The sequence below is a fragment of the Ciconia boyciana genome, chromosome 1 (genome assembly GCF_034638445.1).
Source record: "Ciconia boyciana chromosome 1, ASM3463844v1, whole genome shotgun sequence".
In the NCBI taxonomy this organism is placed as follows: domain Eukaryota; kingdom Metazoa; phylum Chordata; class Aves; order Ciconiiformes; family Ciconiidae; genus Ciconia; species Ciconia boyciana.
In genome coordinates, this window is record NC_132934.1 from 22,448,394 (window position 1) to 22,467,558 (window position 19,165).

The window sequence follows — 19,165 nt, forward strand, 5'->3', positions numbered from 1 at the left end:
CATTATTCATTGTGAAAATTTGTTAAAAATCAATTGTTCCAATCAGTGGTCTTGAATCCCTTGCCATTTAAGTTTAACTTTTTTACTAATTTGGCCTGATCAATAATTATATTAAAGATATATAACAGCCAGTAGCTGAAAATATTGAAGTTGTATAAGACATTTAAGCACACGTTCCTCTAAAATAAAACACTATTTTGGATGAATATCACTCTTGCACAAAGAATGTACATGAGCATATTGGACTGGTTAGTAAGTGATCTTCCCCTAAGGCATTATTTTTTATTACGTGGGTCTCAAAGCTCCAAACTAAACCTATGTGCAACTTTGCTGAAGGGAGTTAGACACTCTGCAGGATTTTCAAAGACCTTTGGGACATGACCCACAAAGGGACTTTGTGCACCCTGCTAGCACTTCAGAACATAACACCATATTTTGAATCCACAGGCCACTGCTCAGATGCTGCTTAAACTTGGAAGGCATTTAATTTTCACAGCTGTTTAAATGCCAGGTGCTGCCTCATTCCCATTCTGCCTGAGCCCCAGACACAGCTACATCCTTAGGCCAAGTGCTACCAGACTTCATCCTGCCACACAAAAAAAGTGAGAAAAGAAAGCCAGCATCTCTCCAAACTGGCCTCCCCGTGGGCTTGCATTGACTTGTCAGAGCCGATCCAGCCCTAACATCTGTCACACCATGCCCAAGCGTGGAGTTCAGACACCTAGGTGTTCTTACTAATGTGGCCACCCCAAAAGATGCACATTGTTTGAAAATCACACTGCTGTTTATGGTAAGTAGATATACCAAGATGCCTTTGAAAGTCTTGCCCCAAGTGAACTCTCTCTCTCTCTCCCCCCACGTGTCCCTCTCATTCTCTCTCTCAGTTATGCTACTTCTTTTCTATTATTTTTCACTTTGTTGCAACCATTTGGCACTTTTTTCCCTGATTTCAGAGGCCTTTCTGAATCTTCCAACTCACCCTGTTGTTAACCAGTAAGCCAAACAATATCCAAACAGCAGTTGCCAGCAAAGATGAAGTGAAACACCCACCTAGTGGTGTCTTCTAGGCTTCACTATCAAAGGGTAGTGAAGGTAGTTAGACCTAGGTCTAAAATGGCATGAAGCTATTGATTTCAATGGATTTATATTCATATAAATCAGCTGAAGAAATACCTCAAATTTTAATGACTCATTACAAGTTCAAAGGGCCCATGACACAAAGGCAAATTTTAGGTTTTAAAATTATTTGACACTTTTTTTTAAGTAGCTGATCAATGATTTGAAACAATGGCATTAATTGCTCTCATTCTTTCCACTTATGTGAGTACCAAACAATCTGTGTTATTGATCCAAGCATAGTGTTACAGTAATTTCTTCAGTGATTTGTTAGATTACGTACTCTGGTAGTTGTCTATACCAGTGATTATTGTTAGTACAGCCTTTTTCCCTGCTGTTCATTTCATACTACAATGATTATAGTTATTATCATTACTGTAATTATTGTTATGAGTGTCAGATTGGTTAACAGGTTCTATAAACACAAACATTTTAAAAAAAAAATTTGTCAAATTAAGCAATATAAAACCACACTTTTTTATTTTCAAACTATTCTTATGTTTTATTAGTTGTACTCTTATTCATTCTCCTTCATAAAAAAAGTATCCTACACACTGATGAGCTTATTTAGCTAAAGCCTTGGCTTTTGGCTGCTGGGAAGAGAAACATTTAGCAGTACATATGTCTGTTCTTGTGAAACAAAGTAAGATGTACAGTTAAATAGAGTAGGAGAGGCAGAATGGAGATTTACTGAATGGCAGGGCACTACAATGACTTTCACCAGCCATTAAGCTCCAGCCTAAGATAAACAAACAAGAAGTCTATCACAAAACTGGAGGTTTAACATTTGGTATGTACCCCATCTTCTCCTATTCTGGCCAAAATTAGCCCTCAGGCTGCCTGCAGACCTGGTCCTCCTGCTGTGAACCAGTGTGTCTGCAAGGCCAGATGCAGCATGGCAGGGCAGGCCCTGGGGACACGTGGGACCACATGCCTGAGTGCACCCAGGGAGCGGGTAGACCTTGGACACCTGCCCCCAGGGTGGCTGGGCAGTCAGCTGGCCACCGCAGGGTTCAGCAGGCAGGTGGCTGCCAGCATGTCTGGTGCTTGGAGCAGCTTTTGCAATCACACATCAGCTGCTGTGGAGCCAGAGTCAGTGAGTCACTGTCAGCTTACTCCTTCTGTCCTGCTGTGAGGACATCTATGATGGGCGCTGCTGGAGGAATCCCATCGGTGGGACAGCACAGAAGCCCACACCAACTGCCAGACCCACCTCCAGGGACCTCCTCACCATGCAAAAAGTAGAATGGGTGCAGTTACACACCGCTTACAGCTGGTTTCCCCAGCTGATACAGCATTGGAATTATTCATAGAAAAATATAATTCTGTCTCAAATAAAAGATAATAATTAGTTATTAAAGTACTATCCTGAATGGTGAGGGAGTAAGCTACTTACTGTAGTCTGATGCTGGCCAAGAAACAGGTTCTTTCATTAGGAAGAAATCAAAGAAACATTTTTTTTCCTGTATGTTTTTTAAGGATTGTGGCTCTAGTAGCAAAAGTACCATGGGAGACTTTTAATGCTTTCACTGTGACTGTTGACCTTCCCCCAAGCCATGAGAATTCTGTTTCACCCACAGTACGTTTTCATGGCTTGTTTTACCCTGAGCTTCAAGGTCTGCGGGAAATTTAATAAACTGCTTTGTGTATGTTTATACTTTCAAACGTGCTTAAGTAACACTGACATCCATGTAATTGAGGTACGTAATAACTTCTTCACCGCATTGATCTTGAGGGTAAAAGAGCCACCGGTGGCAGTTGGAGCTATTGTATTCTGATTCAGCTTGAGTTTTAAGGTTGTGTACAGATCAGGTTTTATTCTATCTGATCCAATTCACCTACTATCCCTGCTGAAGGTACAATTTCAGTAAGACAGAACTGTGCCTTTACAGATCAAAGATAGCCAGAAGGAAAACAGAGAACCAGGGAATGGAAAGTACAGGAAAGAACAGACTCTTCTTGCTGATACAATTAAATAGAAGACAGTTGTTGAACCATTTAATGTGTCTCACCTCTCTGCATGAGAAAGCCATAAATAATGTAAGGAGAGAGACTACTTTTCCTCACAGTGCCTGCATAATGGTATGTGTTGAAAATGACATGCACAATTCCCCATTTGTGTATAAATGTTTAGTTAGATCTTAAGTTCATGCACAAAGAGCAATAAAAAATTAAATAAACAGAGAAAGAAAAAAAAGAATAGTAAACAAAGCTCAGATCTCTATGGGTTTATTTAGAAACACAGAGAAACAGGAAAAAATATTGGTAACCAGTATTTTTAATACAAAATATTAATGATGGAATTTCTGGAGTAATGTATTGGAATTTAACATCTAATTCCCAATCTCTTTGATTCCTCTGAACAGTGCTTTTTCCAAGCTGTACTGACATATGTTCAGTGTGAACCAGAACTGGATGGCTGGTGCTGCAAAGTTCTTCTACACAGTCACTTTTTCATCAACACTTTCAAAAATTTCTTTTGAAGGCACATCCAGAACATTATATATTTGAAAATAAGTTCATGCAAAAATAGAGTTTTTAAAGTTTATGTTAAACACTCGGACACAATATATTATCCCCAAAATTTCCCTCCCAAGGTGATGATGCTGAGCACACTCCCTCCTGCAACCATCATCTCCATTTTAGACCCAGCAATGTATGAGATAGGTCACCCACTCCTGCTCCAGTAAACTGAATCAAATGGCAATTACTGCAGTGTAGTTGTGGGGGCAGCGGGAAGGTTTCTGCAGCACAGCATAGCTATGGGTAGGGGACACCAAAGAGAAGCTCTCCCAGCGTTTCTAGAACTTACACAGCTCCATACATTCACAGCCTCCTACTCATACACACAGCTCTGGGAAGGGGCTGAGGTTCTGGGAATCCTAGCAGAAGTCTCCCTTACTAATATCCTTGTAACATCAGGATTTTGTTACATCTTATAATCATGCATTATCCACAAGCATATCTGAATGACATTCCCAACCCATTTACAGTTTAAAATGGGCAGATCTTACCAAGGAAGAAGATAATTTGTCCATCAGCCTAATCACCACTCTATAAAACCTAGGAAAATATGCTGACACCCATCCACCACACCCTAGAAGAGAACTGAAGACAGTATGGGTGCATGATTTCTGTGCATGAAGTGTGTGCCACCTCACTTCAGTCATGGTGAGACTCCTCTGATCCTCATCACCCATATGTTTTTATTCACTCTGTGGTCCAAAAATTGCAGATCCCAAACTCAAATCACTTCACAGACTTCTGTGGACAGCTTTCAGCTAGAGAAGGGAGAAAAGAATAAGAGGAGCAGATGTTTTTTATTAGAACCTGCTATACAGAGAGACAAGAGCAGGACCTGTGGGGCCTGTGGTTGCTTTCTGAGATTTGGGTGCCGTTAGTATGTGAAGAGGCTAATTGGAATTTGCTGACTGGCTAGGTGTTGGCACATGATGCTTGTGATGAAAAGAAAGCTCAAATCCCAGAGGAGTCGGATCACTGTATTGGTTGACAAAACAGGGAATCTTCCAAAGGTGTTGGCAAAGGGGCACCTGACCTTGCAGACACCCACTACATTTGTCCTATAAGTCTGCTGGCAGCCAGTATGGCAGGTGCATTGCCACAAATTAGCTAATATTTGCAATATCTATTGACCTCCCCCAGCACCATGAGAGTCCTTGGAATAGAATTTATCCAGGATCTTTATAAACTCTTAATCTTTCAGGTCCATAAGAAATGTATTAAATCACTCTGTGTGCATTCCTGAATTTCCCCCTAGCACCATGGAGTGGGTGATGCTAGTCAAGAGTACACAGCAAACAGTAAGCATGACACTGGAGCTCAAGGAGCTATCAACAACTGTAATACTCACAGTGGTACTACCAGAGAATCCCTTCACTATGTTGTCATCTTTTAAAGCTTTCTAACTTTTTTTTTCCAGTGTGTGAAGTACTTCCACAAGACTGACGTATGATGCTGGGAAAACAGAAATTCAGTCTGCCGTGAGTTACACCATCAAGACAATGGAATCACTGTAAAAAGAAAATATTGGTATTTTAGTACTAGATCTGCTGGATGTTACTTGCAAAAATATTTTCCAAGGGATACCTAACAGTTTCACCTGACAATAGTAATTTTTAAAAAGCTTGAACTGTATTAAAAGGCCTCATGTACCAAAGTTCTCTTTCTCTCACTAAATAATGGCTAATTTTCTTGTATGTTTTATTCTCCCCTCAACGCAGTCAGTAGCTTCTGTGTTGAAAAGCATTTAAAGAACATTTAAAAAAACACTGTCAGTATTTCTGATATTTTCAACGCCATTTGAATGTTTGAAACAGCCTACCAAATATTTCAGTTAATTTCTTCTAAATACCCTTCCGATTCTTAATAAAATCAGAATCATAAAAAGGATACCAATTATCAAGGTCCTCCTGCTCTCCAGATGACCACCAGCTCATTTCCCGCTCTACCTTTCATCACTTTTTTTTAGACTTTCCAAGTTCAGTTCCTATTCTTTTCTAGCATATTTCAAGGATATATTCCTTCTGACTGAAGGATGGAGAGGTTGTTGCTGCTTTTCATATACAGGGGGAAAAGAAACCAGCATCAAGCAATGGGTTACAGGGCTTTTAGCTCCTATAAGATTTATTGTCAGAAGCTCTGTTAAAGGTCAGCTAAGTCTTGAAATGAAGCAGAAAGTCATGAGATACAACCTGTTGTGTACAGGGCCTAGAAATGGAATAACATTGCCAAGAATCTCTGCTCTGAGAAAAGGTTATTTGCTGATTTGAGAGATCTGATTTGTGGGACACTTTGGGATTGCAATTGGATTTTATGAACTGGCTGACTCTTTTCTCAATCACAACAGCTTTTAGTGTATTCTTGCCTCATATTTCCTGTCTGAGGAACTAGAGGGTCACACTTGTATGTCTGGAAGAGAGAGTGACATACTTGCTAGATCTGTCTGGTTGATACAGTGGATCTGGTTTGTGGTCTAACAGTAAGAAGGTGGTGAAACAAAGAAAATTAGTTTAACCAACATTACATATATATACAGAGGGTAAAGCAAATTGCCAGAGTAAAAACCAAGGAAGCTAGGGGTGAAGTAAAGGCTTAAAATGTAAAAGCAAGCTTTAGGCAAGAGAAGGAAATAAAGGTACAGTCTTTAGACAATAAGAAGATTTATACGTTATTTCACTGTTCCCAATCAGCCAAGATTGCAGGACGCTGATAAGGTGGTATACCACAGAGTTACCATTTGCCAAGGACAAACAAAAACTTGCCTAATAAGTGAAACTGAAAGGAAACTGATCTGAACCCTACAAGTACTTCTAATGTGCTCCTCTCCAGAGGAAATCAAGGCAGGGAGCCCTGTGCAAGCTCCAGGGACAGGAATGCTTAGGCTGATGAAGTGCCCACTGAAAAGAGGAGGAGAGGACTGATCCTGCTCAGCCTCCTCCCACAGAAAGGTAGCAAGCTAAAACTGTGGAGCTTGCTAGGGGGGCAGTGCTGGAGCACAGTTTGACAAGGAGACCTGAAGAGTCCATGGGCTTATTACTGGGGACTCCATCTGTACAGGGGTCCTGCCAGCGTAATTTCATTCAGAGCCAGTATGCAGGTGAGAAAAAGGCCATCCTGAGACGAGAAGGACTTTGACTCTCCTCCAATAAGTAACTCAGTGCTCAGATTAAACTACAACTTGTGCTGATTTTACAAAAGTTGAACAACCCAATGACCAAAGCACCAGGTCTAGGATTTCTGGGAAGCTGTGAGGGAGAGAGGGTTGTAATAGTGTGCAAGGGAAAGAAGACAATATGAAAGCCACAGAAATGAAAGCAGTCGCTTATAACGTGAATGAAATCAGCTACAGGTAGCAAGGGAAGACTACAAGCTGCAGGCATGGAAGTGAGAACTGCAAGCTTCCTTCAAGGATTGCTTGTGGGAATTACTAAGTTTGATGAATTAGGGAAACAGCAAAAGGTGTTCCTTTCCCTAGGGGCACATAACTGATTATAGCTCAGAGGCAGGGATGGCAATTGCTTGCTGAGCTCTGTCTTAATACATCTGACCAGATGCAAAAAGGAAACAACAAAAGCTTCTGTACTGGGTCAGTCCTAAAGGAAGTCAGAGCCTAAGCGCTGAGACCAGGGGAAAGAAAGGAGTCTAACTGTCTGAACTTGCAGGCAATTTACCAAATCAGAACCTATAAACAGGCTAATTCTGACATAATCACATCTATAAACATATCCTCCCAAGCAGATGACACACATGCCTCACTGATGCTTTTGTTCATCTAAGATACTATTCACGCAGTGCAATTTGATACCTGTTTGGGCGAGCAGCCTGCCCAAAGATACCTGTAAAATCAGGGAAGGTGAAGACTTAGTATAATGTATAATTAATGAATATGCTGGGCAATTATGTAATTTGAAGTACATTTACATGTGCTTGTGTATTTTTGTAAGGTGTTTTGTTTATCTTTAACTCTGTGATGATATCTATGATGAACAATGTACTCAATTACCCTGGCATGCAACACAGTGACCTGAAGCTTTGTTCACTGAACACTATAAGATGCACCCATTTTAAGGCCAAAATAAACCACAGTAATTATATAGCCTGACTTCTTGTATAATTGCAGAAATGGAAGAATCAGGGCCAACAAGAGCTGTTCTTGGCCCAGGTCAGACAAAACATTCAAGTTCTGCTGTTGATCTTACCCTGGCATCCCTGTTCTTTTCCATTGAGTTATTTTATCTTATTTTCGAGCCTTCTCACCTCCCATGTAGAAACAAAAGAACGCACAATAGAATCCACACAGAGGGAGCCAACATGATTGTAAAGGGAGAGAGTGGAAAAGGGCAGTGTAAAGAGAGGGGGATACTAAAGAAAAGAGCTCAAAGGGTCTTTACTACCTCAAGTAAACAACCTCTGTTATTACTGTCTCTCTTCATCCCTGCAGTTCTTTCCCACAATGTTGGTGATTGCTACCAAACCTGAGGAAGTATCAGTTATGATTTATCCTTTGCAATTTAGATAGTAGTAACTAAATAAATTTCATTTGACTGTTTTCAGAGCTAATCCCCTTTTCTTGGAAGAATATCCCTGTCTTCAATAAAACCGGTCTCACTAAAAGCCTCCCTTAAGACTGTTTCCAACCTAATATTAAGTCCCTTTCACCCTTTAGCACACCACAGGAAGAGACAGAAAAAATGTTCACTACAATTCAAGAAATCAAAGGCTGTTGAAATCTAACCTGTGAACAACCTTTCCACTTTCACGGCTAAATGTTACAACTACCCCTTATTTCTTGACAGCCTGCATTCTTGGGTCCCAGGTGTAAATACTTTGGAAATCTGAGATGCAAGGCTTTCAACTGTATGCTGAAAGCTGTAAATATCAGGCACAATTTCCTTTTATTTTAATGAGTGGGTTGTCATGGAAATTTTGCAGTGGACTCTGGGCTTCATACTCAAAACTCTTGAGGTTTCTGGCAGTTCCCTAATGGGTCCTGTCAACTGCTCTTTTCACAGGAAGTGATAATAAAAATTCACTTTCCTGTTCAGTGAACCTTGAATGAACTGAAGGAGAACAACCTCAAATCCACTTGCTTCCTCTCACTCCAAATTTAATATGCATGACTGATAGCATGCTACTTAACTCTTTCAATAACTTTGTAAACTGCTGAGATCAGTAACAGTTAAAAACTCTATTATTACAAGATCTTGAAAGTAATTTGATTTTTACATGAAACAGGTATAAAAAGCTGCCTTCTTACAAATTTATAAATGCTGACCTCTAAGTGAGGTTGGAGAGTTAAAAGGTAAAAGGACAAAGCCTCAACAGTTTTAATCAGAATACTTTTTTCTTCCCAGATTTATTTCCTGAGCTTAAAACATTTCAAAGTAATGGCAGAATGAGGTTAATTTCCTGTTTTCTGATTTTTAATATATTTTACTCTGTAAATGTCTTACATAGATACGTCACATTAGTGAGCGAAAGACAATAAAAAACCCTAAGCATCCTTTTCCAGTCCACAGAGAGGTATTTTTCAGCAAGGTTCATATATTCAGAAAGTTGTCCTGCTGTTCAATATCTCACTGTTGTGAAACCATCTTTTGAGAATTATTCCATCAAGGCTTCTGCTTTTACTGTTGAGGAAACATTCCTGAAATTTGTCCTGAATATGATCACCAAAATGTCTGGAGATAATCAGGCATCTATGCTGCTGTTCATCCCTTTTCTCTTGTTTTTCATATTACTCAGTTTCACGGCTGTCACATTTCAACGCATTGACCCAAATACTGTATATTAAGCTAACTTGTCCCTCCCACAGCTGATTTTAGATGTGTCTGCAAAGGAAAGCAAAGAACTGCTTGAAACAGGTGCTGTTGAATGTTTGTTGGCTTGCGTTATTGAATTTCAGTCACAACTTCAGGAAGATTTTGCAACTCTAGCAGCTCTGGCATGTGTCCAGCCTCCCTGCAAGGTGAGTGCCTCCAGCACACAGCACATTAGCTGCTGTGCCCTCATTGCTATCAGTCAGGTCTCCACTTTGCTGCACAGTCAGCTTCTTAACCTTACCATCTTACCCTAATGTTAGGTTCATTGAGAGGAAACTCAAAACACGCAGGCAAACAAACAAAAACCCGCAACTGTTCTAGCTGCCTATCCACCAATATAATAAACAGGAGAGAAAGTAGAATTGCTCACTCATTGCTGTAAAGTCACATAATACTACTTAATCCTGCTGGGAAGCTTTGCATGATTAAAAAGTTAGAAACCTTTGCTTCAACTGTTTAGAAAGGATCAGATGGCAAAAGGAGGGAGGAAAATTTAGAGGTATTACTTGTCACTGACAACTTGTAAGCAATGCTTACAGGTCATGTTTAAACAGGTAAAACACTAAATGGGCTCAGATTTAGTGCTTCCTTTCACCTATCCATTTACATGAGAAGGCAGTATGACCACACCTGTATACACTTATATGAAGTATATATAAAAGGAAAAATATATATATAAACATTATTTTAAGGAAGTCTGTTGTAAGAGAGATACAGTGGATTTGCTACCTGAAACATTGCTGCCTTGACTATTCTTAAAATTTCTACAAGGGATATTGTTACTTCCATATGAAACTCATTGTGATAGCTGAATGGGAACTCCCTGAAAAACTAAAGCAAGCTGCCTAAATGAGCAACACTGGCCACAAGTTGAGCAGACTAAAATCCTGATCCATAGTTCAATACTTACCCCTTGAAAAGAGGCGGTTTCACAAAAATGAAAAGAGTTGAGGCAGTTCAACTGGAAGAAAAAAGTAAACACAAAAGCGTGAGTTATAACAGCCTGGTGTGGAGGTGCAGTGGAAGACTCTAAGCTCGGTGCAGGCCACTGTTCAGAGGACTGAACAGCAATGAGCATTACAAGATCCAGTGGAGGGAAGGTTAAGTAAGATGCAATCAATAAAAAAAAGATACAAATATTTGATATGAAGAATTCATCACTAGATGTGGTGCATTTTTCTCTACTGGAATTTTAAAAATCAAGATTGCCTGCAATTCCAAAAGGTGTTTGATGGATAATCCACAGCTACTATTCTTGAAGGCAGATCCAGAGGAAGTACTATGGTCTCATATGGGCAGCATGACTAGATAATGAAATGGTCTCTTCTGATGTTAATGTCCAAGAAAGTGATTATCATCATGTGAACCACAAAACTTTCAAATCCCTTCTCCAATCCCACAGCACCACCACAAAGACAAAAGTTCATGCTGAAGTGGACCATGTTAGTAAACTGCTAGATTAAGATTCTTTGTCATCACCCTCCTTGAGCAAGTGCAGTTCCCCCACATTCAGATTTTGCGGTAGTGTTGCTATGTTTTTGTCCGTACTGTTGTCTCAGGATATACTGATGCCCAGTTGACTTCAGCTGAGGTGCAGTGACACCCCACAGCACTGTGTTTCTCTAGGTGGATGTAGACCTTTCCTAGATCAATAGCACAAATTGCTGCAGTACCTCACTTTGCCTAGGAAGAGTGTAATAATCTTCCTACAAGCATCTAACTGGAAAATACCCAAAAGTGCAAAAATAAATGTATTCACATATTTCACATGACAAATATGCACACAGTTTAACATTCCTGCTGAAGATTTCCATACTGACCATTGGCTGAGATTCTTTTCACTTGTAAAAATTATTAAAATAATTATCAGCTGCACTGGGTGAATAGTTTCTGGTTTCAAATACTCTCTCTCCAGTACACTAGCATTTTAGTGTTTGTGTTTTCCATTTGACAGTGCAGTTCTTTCTTCCTGTTAAACTACTTTGTGATGGACCAAGAATTTGCATTCTGTCTTTACACGCTGTGAGTATTTCCATCGACTTCAAGTGGCCTTGAAGTCAACGGAGCTGTCACATACATAAGTCATCACAGTGTCAGTCAGACCTTTAAACGGCAATCACCTTGTCTAGCTACTTCTGCAGAAGAATTCAGTCATTTACATGCCACATTTTTGAACCCACAGGTCCCATACTCCCAGGCAGAGGTTTGAAGAGGGGTGAGGAACATTATATAAACGATATGTGTCATTAGGGCCCACTATGAAATTCAGCCTGCTTTCTGTTTCTTCTAATGGACAGCATTTTAAAGAAGTTATTAGGGACAGTAGGATCAGTAGTGTAATAAAACAGCATAGAAAGTGTAGGAAGCATGAATCCTTACTTATTTCTGATCATATACATCTCAATTGTCCTTCAAACTGTGTTTATATGGTAGTTTTATAATCTCATCATACTGCTATTACATGCATGAAAACAAAACAATTGCTATGGCAACATGCTGAGATGGTATTCATAGTGCTTCACACACGCAAACAGGTTGGCAAACAACAGGAAGAAAACGGACATTAAATTACCTCAACTGAAGAAAAAACCAAACACATAATGAAGTGAAAAAACTATATTGCTAAAGTTTGCTTGATGCTACATGTGTCTCTGCCAGTTATCACTGAAGTAGTTCTATCTTGTACATAAATAAATGCAATATGCATGGCTTAAAAAATTGTTTCAAACCTCCAATTTTATTTTTAATATCTACATCATAATTGAAAGAAGGATAGATGTCTGAATTCACATAAGGTGAGACAAAGCTATTTCATTATGGAAAAGGGCACCATAATAGTAATATATAAAAATCAAGACAGAGAGGCAGAAGACTAGTTATAATAAATCATTTTAACACTGTAGTTAACATCACTCTGAAGAATTATGTGATGAAGCCTGGCAAAATAAAGGAAAATGTATATTTATGCTAATTCACATATAAGTGTTTTGAGCAAGTGAAAAGAAAAAAATCTGACATGCAATTCAATGGGAGATTGGAGTATTGTAAACTGGTGGCTACAAAGTGGCTTCTTAAGTTAAGCCACCTACTAGATCATAGAATCGTAGAATCATAGAATAATTTAGGCTGGAAAAGACCCTTAAGGTCATTGAATCCAACCATCAACCTAATGCTGCCAAGTCCACCACTAACCATGTCCCTAAGTGCCACACATGAATACTTCATCTCTTTGGTTAGATGACAGGAGGGAATAAAAACCTATCTTGCCACACACATGTTAAATGTGCATTAGCAGGTAATCTGATTAAGTGGAATTAGTACAGCATCTTTTGGACAAAGATTTTACATCTTTGAAATCTGAAAAAGAATTCAAAACGCTGCCTAATTGGAAAATACATTAAATAAAATGTGGATGCTTTGAAATAGGGATGGACAGCTTGGATATGATTCAACATGAATTCTCATCCTGGGTTTTTACATTTTGAAACCTACACCGTCTTCTTACAAACTAGCAAAAATGGATAGAAAATGGGCAGAAATGCATTTCATTATACACGTACACTGGCCTATATATAAAATATATTTTGGGGTAGTTTTTAGACAAACACGAAAACTACCTTAGTTGACTAAGGACTTTTGCTTTTACAGCTACATAGAAATTTAGAAAGATAGGGAATCAGACCTTGAGTTCTTTATATATGCATTTTAAGCTACATTTATTCAATGCTGCCAAATTCACACTGGACTTAGAATTTACACTGCATGACACTGCTGACTTAGAAGAATGGCTGAGGATTTTGCCTGAGATGCTTTATATGACCTGAGTGGTTTAAATAACACAGATGAATGGAAAGACTTGTGCTGCTTCTTTGCTGTGTCGCAGCTGAACACAAACCTCTACATTTTGCATCCAGGCATGACAGCTCATCTATGATAGTAATTTAAACACAAATTCTCCTCCCAGAAATTGAGGCAAATCCTGCTCTGAAATGTGTGCAGCTGGCATTTGCCATGTTGCTGGTTGATAAGTGACTTTCACTAAAACTTACTCTGCTTTAATGTTCCAGTTTTGTAGTCCCCAGATCGGAAGAGCAAGAAGTTCCCAGCGTGCATCCCTGCCTCAGCTGCTCGTGTGTTTGCCCTCACACCACCTCCAGGCACAGCTGAGCTGACACAACTCTTTGCAGGGCTGCATTGCTATCAAGATCACTGAACTTATCTGGCTTGAAAATAAGGATTTTTTTCCTTTGTGGTATTTTTGACCTGCATTGGTTCATTGTTTCAGCCAAGAGCCCAACCTCATGAAAGCTTGTGTTGGCACAGCTGAGGGAATGAAGAGGTTGGGAATGCTTTAAACTGTCATAGTGACTCAAGCTGATACATTGTGAAGCTACAGCTTGAGGAGAGCAACACATGGTATTTTCCCATATGAAACCAATATAGTACCACATTAATGATTCTGTATCTCCAACAATACTACATTTTTGGCCATTGTAGTCAATGGGAACTGGATTTGCACTGCCCACCGCAAACATTTGGTAATAATCTGCATAACAACAAAAAAAATCCCTAATTTTAAAAAGTTAACTGAAGTGTATTGAAGATCTTTTCTTACAAGGAAAATAAAACTTTTAATATAAATCCCAATTTTTTTCCAGTGTTTCTTTTAAAAACTTCTATTTCAAATCAGCAGTGTATGACTGAAAGTGTCAATCATCCCATGTTTCTTTATGACTAACGGGCATCAAAAAGTGTACCATGCATTCCAGAAAGTAAACAGGGATTTAATCCTAATTTAAGGTATTTTATTATATTCTAAAGGAGTAATGGAAAATCTGATGTGGAAATCAACTAAAAAAAGCCTGAAAGATAAGGATTTATTTAAGGCCAGTCAGAATGGTTATTTGGAAAGTATGTCTTGTCAAACTAGCATGATTTCTCAGCTGTTCATTCTGAGGCAAAGTGCCTGACAAAGATCTTTTTCATTCAGATTTTTATTTCCATCTGTCTCTGAATTGCATAACATAAGCTGCCAGGAGCATTGAGGTTTAACTTCGTACTGCATAACACTTTGGGTTTTTTTTTTAAAGAGCTCTATATGATGGATATGAAAACAGCTCTATATGAAACCAGCAAGATGCATGATTAACAGATGATTAATTAGTTATAGGTAGATCACAGTATGGGATCCCAGTTTAATGATGATCAGTACTCTAAGTTATTCAGCACTTCTGCCATTGATCAAGAATTAAACACAGTATTGATTCTAATGTATTTTGCAAGTCATTCAGAAAGAACACGGATAATTAGCGGACCAAGAGAATCACATAAAGTATTCCTATATTGCTTGGTAAATTCACAGAATGCATTTAAACACCACTAAATGCAAAGTAAAAAAATCTAGAAAGAGGCAGACTATACTTACAGAATGAAGGACTATATCCTGGAAAGCTGATATTCAGCTGGGTAGTGCTAGATGAGCAATTTGACATGCATTCTCAGTGGTTTGCATAACATTCTTCCGCAATGGCAAAAAGAGGCATATTTATAAGACTGCATAGTCAGTTGAGGCTAGTACTGAAACGTGGCAGGGCATACTCTTATTGTTATCTTTTAAAAATGACATTGACAAATCATCCAGAAAACAAGCCATAAAGATATTTAAAGGTGGAAGGAAATGCCTCACTGTGAGAGACTGTAACAAGTCCATCTGTTTACTTTATAAAAAAGCAGACCGAAAGGGGATTTGAATGTATTGTATAAAACCCTCTTGTGAAGAAATATACTGAAGAGTGTCTAATCCAGTGGAGAAAAACTGAAACCAGACACATTCAAATGAGAAATTAGGAGCACTCTTCTAACATTGGCAGTGATAAGTCACTGAAGGAAACTACCAAGGGAAAAGGTGCATTCTGTAACTGTTGATGTCTCTGGATGATAAGTTTAACTCAAAAAACAAGATATGGTTCAGCAACACCCCGATTCAGCCCAGAGCATGCCCTGCTGGGTGGAATCTCTCCATCTGTTATATCTAGGTAAAATACATGATCTAGTGTCTCCTTTTTGCTTTAAACTGTAAAAATGCCTGCTTTAAGATCCTGGGGGCTTTTACATGCCACCACCCAACCACAAGAAAATCTATTGTCCCGTGGTAACTGAACTGTTATTCTTAACATTGTTTTCAGTGTTGTTCTTAACAAGGTACAGGTCTTAAATCATTTCTCACTAAGCAGAAACATATGCAGCCTCCTATACTGGAGATCAGAGGTTGTTGGTAGACAAAAGAAAGGCACTGGTCCATTCTCAGGCTTGTATTTTCATTATTTTCTCTGATTTAGAAAACATCTGCATATTGTTCTTAACAGTGATTAAATTATAACCTTCTTTTGTCTTTAATAAAACTCTATAATTTTGAACTTTGACATGATTTTCTCATGTAGTTTTCTAGAACAGACTCTTCTCGCCTTAGTGGGGGAGATTTTGCACACATATATATTTATCTCTATGCTGTCTCCCCACCATATTGATATATTTTCTAATGATTAAGATTTTCCTAAAAAGACAGTATTTCTACAAAATAATGTATGTGTCATATTTGATAATTTAAGTATGATGTAATCTAAATGGTATAAATACACAAATGTATATTTTAAAACAGCTATATTGTAAGCCAAGACCTTTAACACTTGTGCTCTATAAACTAATTGTCATTAAAATACCAGTCAAACAGTTCTCAAATTAGCCTCAGAAAGACTTTGGGCCAGAAAATTACTCAAGGCCTTGGGTATTGCCACAGCTGGATTTGGGTTCGTGGCTCTGGTCCTGAAATTCACCCTGCAGAGGCTGTACGGCACAAACCATGAAGGCTGGGGTGGGACATGGGCTGGGAACAGGAGTGGCACAGCTAGTGCAAAGAGCAGAGCAGAGGACTAAGTTGGTCAGAAAAAAATATTAAAGAGTATGAACAATGAAATTCTGCCCTTCCCCTAGACTTTTGCATACATACGAGACTGGGCTTTCCGTCCAACTGCCATTTCTGAACATACACGTCCAAGCCTTTCCTCGGGCAGGGATGACCAGCTCCCTTCTCTCTGACAGCTATCCAAGGAGGAGCTGGTGGAGGTGGCACTGCTTGCCTCTCAAACTGCAAGGTTCGATGTCACCCACCACTCCAGATGAAATTGTACCACTGCAGAGAAAAATACAAGATTTCAGATAGGATTCAGGGGCACAAAAGAGGATAACTGACAACTCCTAATGCAGAGTCCACCAGCCAGGGAAAGACCCCGGTCAAGAGGGCTCAACTAGAGGAATATATGTCTAGAAATACAAATGCTGGCATGAAGTATGAGATATTTTGGGCAGGCACTACAGTAAAATCTTACTTCTGGGTTCTTAGTCTTCCCAACACTTACAGCATTAAATTGGAGACTGCATATATCTTGAATTTATGTATTGTTTTTATACCTGTGTTCCAACTAGCCACATCCCTTTTTTAGGTTTATTGCTTAGGTCCAGCTGCAGTCTGAGCCTGAGCTCTTTCCAAAATCTAGTTACATGTCTCCACATTGTTCCAGTATGAATTCAGGCTGCCTGGGTAATGCACATTGACAGAAAAGATTTCTGGCATTCTTGCCCACCTCATACTGTCAAAAAGGCAAATGAGATACATAAGAATGGCCAGGACATGCCAAAGTCCATTCACACTTCAAATAAGCATACCACAGAGTGTCTGAAATGTCCCCAAGGCCCTCTCTTCCCTCCCTCTTTTTTCTCCTAGATAGCAATGAGGAAAACAGATTTTGAAAATACTGGAAGTGTGAATTCACACACAGGATAAAAGTTTTTATAACCCTTTAAGCAAAGCAGATTGACAGCTTACTCAAAAAGAAGCACTTCTAAACACAATGCTTCATTAACCAGCTAAAACGATAACTTCTTTCCACAAATAAAGTGGTATCTCCTTGAGAATTGTATTCTAGAAAAATTCTGCAGCTGACATTGTGCAAAAGTGACAAAATATTTTGCTTTGACAAAAACTTGAGAACATTTCATTTTATGTTTCAGAGATTTATACTCATGGATTCATATTTTCAAGGCCAAAAGGCCCCATTAGATGTTCTGCATAACACACGTCTTTGAATTATAGCTCCTTATTATTGTACAGTTTTCAACAATTTTTGTCCTATCTAACACTTATCTTTCACAGAGGTATCAAGTCTTGAGCTGAAGAACAACAAGGGGTGTTATTCTATTTCTTTTATGTTTTCCATTTTGCTTTGAAAAACATGCAACCAATTTCTTATCTTGTAACTTCAGTCATTTTTATGGACATTTGGAATAATCAAAATACTTGAAAACAGACTGCACAGATTGCATACTTACTGAAATTGCAGCTAATTTTTGAATTCTGGAGGGTTAGTGGCAAAGATGAAAAAGTTATTTGCAAAGTTAAAAGTGTATAGACATACTCGGAGAGTAGCTTTTACTTGGATTAAATCCATTTGCACTGTCCATTCAGGTTTGGGTTTTTTTGCTTCACCTTTTTGTAGATGTTCAGACAAATACTGATAATTCATGAAACGGTTTGCCAGCCAGGCCCACCTTAATTCTGTGGATGTGCAAAATTACCTGTCCCTTCAGGTTCCCAGTTGCATGTACACACTGAAATCTAACATATGCCTTCCTTGGAGATATTTCAAACTAGTCTGAAGTGACACTACAGATTAGATCTCCTAATTGCTTAAAGAACGTTATAGCTGCGGGTGGGGACACTGAGTTTGTTTCCTTCAAATTTGCACTTTTGTATAGGAAATTAGTCAAGGTTTCATGCACGTGCTTGTCTTTGCCAAATGGGCATAAAACTTTATGTACATAAAACGAGGATAGGAGCGGAATAGCAACCAAATTAAAACTTGTGAACTGAATCTGATTCTTGAAGAAAACTGTAATGAAACTTCTACTGACCAGCAGTTAGAGTAGATGGAGCTAAAGATTTTTTAGCAGTTAAAATATGCAAGCACAAACAATTTCAAGTTTCTCTTTGATTTTTCCTCCAAAATCAATCTGCTGAGAACGTCAAGTGCTTAATTGATGTGATAATATTATTCATATTTCTTTGCGGGTAAAGTTTTATGCAACACAGGAATGCTAATAATTTGAGAAATGTTTTGGATAACTTCCCTACTGGTCTTAATTTGTGGCTTTAAATAGGACAATAAAGGAAAGGTTTAACAATAGCTGCTTTAATATGACTTTAATAGTTCATGGACCTCATCCAGGATATGGAATGCAAGGAATTTCTGTACTGCCCTTCTAGTGTTCAGTGGAATGAACGAACAGAAAAATATTTACCAACAAAAATGCATAGTTACAGCCCACCAATATATTTTATCAGTCTCTGCCTGCTAGTAGTTTTTTTATCTTCTGCATGATAGATGAAATTAGACTCTGAAAATAAATATTAATTACTTTCTCCCATATGTTAATATACCAACAGAATCAAATACAATTTTGTTTTCTCTATTTTTAGCATTAGTCTTCTGCACATTTTAGGTTTTTCCCACATTAAGGATGTTCTGAGGCTTCATAAAAAAAAAGCCATTTTCTAGAAAGTTATTTCTGTTTGTGCCCAGTGCATTATATTACCAATAATATCAAAACAAGGATAGAGTGTGGTAAGAATTTTAAATAAATATATCAGCACC

General features: G+C 38.6%; 1 long non-coding RNA gene across 1 annotated transcript; it reads right to left on the reverse strand.

The window, feature by feature from the left end:
• Nucleotides 1-3,679: 3,679 nt before the first annotated feature.
• Nucleotides 3,680-14,962, reverse strand: LOC140654681 (uncharacterized). Its single transcript, XR_012043498.1, has 4 exons — nucleotides 14,884-14,962; nucleotides 10,369-10,419; nucleotides 4,988-5,147; nucleotides 3,680-4,397 (listed from the first exon to the last, which is right to left on the reverse strand). It is a non-coding gene; the product is annotated as an uncharacterized lncRNA (long non-coding RNA).
• Between the last annotated feature and the right edge of the window lie 4,203 nt (nucleotides 14,963-19,165).